At 35.5% G+C, this 4,220-nt stretch overlaps 1 long non-coding RNA gene across 1 annotated transcript; it reads left to right on the top strand.

Moving 5' to 3' along the window:
* Positions 1 to 2,169: 2,169 nt before the first annotated feature.
* Positions 2,170 to 3,942, top strand: LOC117344529. Its single transcript, XR_004536204.1, has 2 exons — positions 2,170 to 2,466; positions 3,320 to 3,942. It is a non-coding gene; the product is annotated as an uncharacterized LOC117344529 (long non-coding RNA).
* Positions 3,943 to 4,220: the final 278 nt, after the last annotated feature.

The raw sequence follows: 4,220 nt of genomic DNA, 5'->3' as shown, positions 1-4,220 counted from the left end.
GTTCAGGTTTCAGCATGGTTTGCTTTCCGACCTCTTCTCAAAGAAACTAAATACGTGTAACATATTAAACGACATTTCTGACGGGTCAGATTTTCCGTGGCCATTTTCTACGGAACCAATCGGATTACTGGACTTGGCTCATGGATAATTCATGAATACAATACTTTTAATGCCAGTGCTCCCACGGGATCGATCCGAGTTATGCGAATTCAAATCACGTGGGTACCGACGATGGGATAATCTCATATCGTGTCAAATCCTCAATTTAAACCGAAAGTAAAAGCTGCACACAGATGAGATCCACTGTCAGTGTTTAGTCTAGACGAGTTATCCCCATTTTCGTCCACTCTGGACTGGCTCCTGTCTCTGGAATATAAAATTATAAATAAAATTTAATGTTTTCTGATTCTAGAGACCTTAAGCTTAAATCAAGGAGAGATAAGCTAGTGTAAGCATTTTGTTGAGCAATTCTTTACAGAAAACTTAGGGTCTAATTCAAATTATTTTTTTATTGTATTAAGCTTTACAGCTCGTCAGCATACAAATACATGATATATGTGGTGTACGGGACAATGTAATTAATGCAGAATGGACAACAACATTAAATTAATGTTTTTCCAAAATTATTGACATCGTAAACAAACTTACTAAACAGATTTAACACATTTGTAGTACTGAAAAGCTGGACTCGTTACAAGTCTACAATTAGATCTTCTCCAAAAGTGTGAGAGACAGTGTCACCCAGCGATGATCATCGCCTACATACATGTAATGTCTATCTGGATGGCGCTCTGATTGCTACGGAAGCCCATTGGTGCCAAATGTGAAATGAATTTATCATTTGGCATCAACGGGCTTCCGTAGATTACTGTGTTGGGAAGTCTTCAATAGACTCTCTGGATTGATATTACACCAAAACCGGAAATAACAACGATTAGTCTGCATTCCTTTACACAACCTTTTTTTTACGCTATCGTAGAACATCAGCCTCCTTTTTTTTACACAAGAGTAGTGGGTATGATATTTGCTTGACAAATAATGATACGAGGGCCGATTGATAAGTTGTGAGCCTCGTATTGAAGGAGGTACTCAAGGATGTTCTTTTTGAGTCCTACTATTCTCTGACTATATAGGGCCGTGTACCTCAGGGCTGATCTCATTCACAGGCGCTTGCATAGAAAATGTGATTTTCATTTTTTTTTGATATGACAGTGGTATGTGTACTCTGTAAAGTACAAGGCCTGAAACTCCACCACGAGCGAAACGGCACCCCATCTCACTTCAATTGACTAAAAAAAAACATTTATTCAAACTGACACGGCGCATACTATATACTACCGTCATCTAGAAACATTCACGATTGTGGTTTTAAATTGATTGAGCATCCGCCTTATTCACCTGATCTCGCTCAATCAGATTTTTATCTATTTCCAAAACTAAAACCAGCTATTTCAGGCACCCTAATCCTAACCCTAAGATGCAGTGGATGATTTTTTAACAGCCAAGAAAAGGAGTTCTATAAAAGTGGTATTGAGGCCCTTAAACACCGCTGGCGAAAATGTATTGATGCTGAAGGTAAAATAATACAATATGTACGGCAAAATTCAAATCCTTTAATATGAGGCTCACAACTTAATTATCAATCAGCCCTCGTAAGATGACTCCCTCTCCCGTTTTAGTATCATTTCCTTTAAATTATAACCTCCAAAACTGAAGAGTTACGCAATACAGCAATCGAGTGTATTGCTACATGTACATTTTAGAATAAGTATTAAAAATGGCGTATTGTTTTATGTGCAGGCAGATTATATCATTAGCCTGCATTTAGAGAAATGTTTTGTTTTTTTTGTTTTTTTTTTGTTATTTTTTGTTATTTTTTTTTTCATGGGGACTTTGCACAGAATCCCAACGCCGCTTTCAAGTAACACGTGTTAATCAAACTCTTATGGACTGCGGGGCTGCATGAGATTTTTTTGCCAACTTTCTGTGGTTATCTTCTCGATACATTCTTAAATGTCTCCACATGACATACCATGATGTGATGAAATAGTTATTTTAGTTAATATCATCACCTATTTTACGATTGGTCAGCACTATAATTACGTCAGAGGAAGAATAACCGCACGTGGGTTTATTCCCGACATCAAATATATCATCCAATCAACAGCCACTTGTAAGCTTGGGTCTAACGACTGATGATGACACACACGTTTGCTATTAATGTCTGTTTTTTACCTGTGCCTTCATTTGAACTCTGAAACTGTTTACCGGACAGGTGTGATAATATGTTTAGCTTGATGAGTTTAGTTGGATGTTTTTGCTTGGTGTTAAACTTAACGGAAGGCCGCTCGATAGGAAAAGAAAGTAGACTGCTAAACAATGCTCCAAACGGAAGAAATATGTTGAATTTTTTTGAAGAATTCCGACGGTATATATATGGGATTTCAACCGATTATACAAAGCAAAGTAAGTGCAAATTTAGCAAAGTTTATAATCTGAACGTATCTTCACACTTCTAGTTTATATTTAATTAACAATTGTTAATTCAAGTCATCTGTGGTCCACTCCGTCCAATAATTTTGTTATTACCATTTTCCAAACATTTCAGGATTTGATCTTGCTTTGTTTTTTGTGAGATTCAGGTTCAAAGTTCATTTCCGCTACTTTTTCAGAAATTAAAGGCACTAAGTCATATATAAATATATATATATATTTTCCTTTTTTCCCCCCCCTTTTTTTTTTTTTTTTTTTTACAATTGTATCACTTAGTTTCTTATTGTAAATTAAACTAATATTGGGATAACATGATAATTTTAGCCGCCTTGGATTGCAGTGTAAAAGTGAGTTGTAGGAAAACAAAACGGGGTACTCCAATAGCGTTTGTATCCATTCCATGTATAAAAGTACCACCTTTTTTTGATGAATTTAAGAAATATTGTTGCGTTCTCGTTTATATCAACAGATAATAGACTCCACATATTTACCATTTGTATCCTGGTTCTTCTTGTCTGTTTGTTGTATCAGACATGTTTAATGACAACAATCATAAATATACATATCAATAATTCCCCATTACCTTTTCAGCAATATTCAATTGTTTGAATATGAAAATTAAAATCAGACTCTTTGTTCGTCTGTCCATAGTGAGATTTATTTTCCCAGAATAGTATTATATAATTATCCCCTTGTTCAATAACAAATATTTATCAATTATAGACTTTAATTGAGGTGGAAATGCGTTTTTCTAAACCTGAGATATACATATTAACCGAGACGAAGGCCAGTTTAATACATACATCAACTTATTGTCTACTTACAGATATTGGTATCAGGTGGGACCCAAGCACGGGACAGAATATACCAGATATCCTGATGGACGTGTTGTGTTCTGCTTGCTCTTTGATAAAGGACACTTCGAAACGACAGAAATGCCAAACGCGATACTGTCAAAAACCTCCTCAGATTAACTACAGATCATTCGTATTGACACCCATGAATGACGTCAGGGATGACGTCATCAGAACGAAACCGAAGAGGAAGAACAGCTATTACAATGCCAAAAACCTCCTCAGATTAACTACAGATCATTCGTATTGACACCCAGGTATGACGTCATCAGAACGAAACCCAAGAGTAAGAACAGTTAACCTCCTCAAATTAACTACATATCATTCGTATTGACACCCAGGGATGACGTCAGGGATGACGTAAGGGATGACGTCAGAAGAACGAAACTCAAGAGGAAGAACAGTTATTACAATGCCAAAATGTGAAGGATAACCTCAATACTGGATATTGATAGAAAACATGACATGTGAAATAAGTGTCTATAGCTGTACATTAACTTAAGATTATTTATTATTTTCGTTGTATATTTTGTGTGTGCCGATTCTGTGATATTTTTTCATTAAATGTTGTTGCATTAATACGATTATGCTTGCATTTCTGTGTTATCTAATTTATCACTTATAAAATTTGAAAGAATTCTAATATTTTTGTTTACTTAAGTAATTTATTGTTGAAACGTTTACTAATAAAAGTAATCTCCCCTGCGGTAACTGAAAGAGATAATTTTGTAGAATAACCGATATTGTTATTGAAAACCAAAAAAACGAGGGGAAAACATGGATACCAATATCCGGTGTCATGGATACCAATATCTGGTGTCATGAATACAAATATCCGGTGTCATGGATACCAATATCTGGAGACATGGATAC

Source organism: Pecten maximus, chromosome 16 (assembly GCF_902652985.1).
Source record: "Pecten maximus chromosome 16, xPecMax1.1, whole genome shotgun sequence".
Classification (NCBI taxonomy): domain Eukaryota; kingdom Metazoa; phylum Mollusca; class Bivalvia; order Pectinida; family Pectinidae; genus Pecten; species Pecten maximus.
This window is presented reverse-complemented; position numbering and strand designations above follow the sequence as displayed.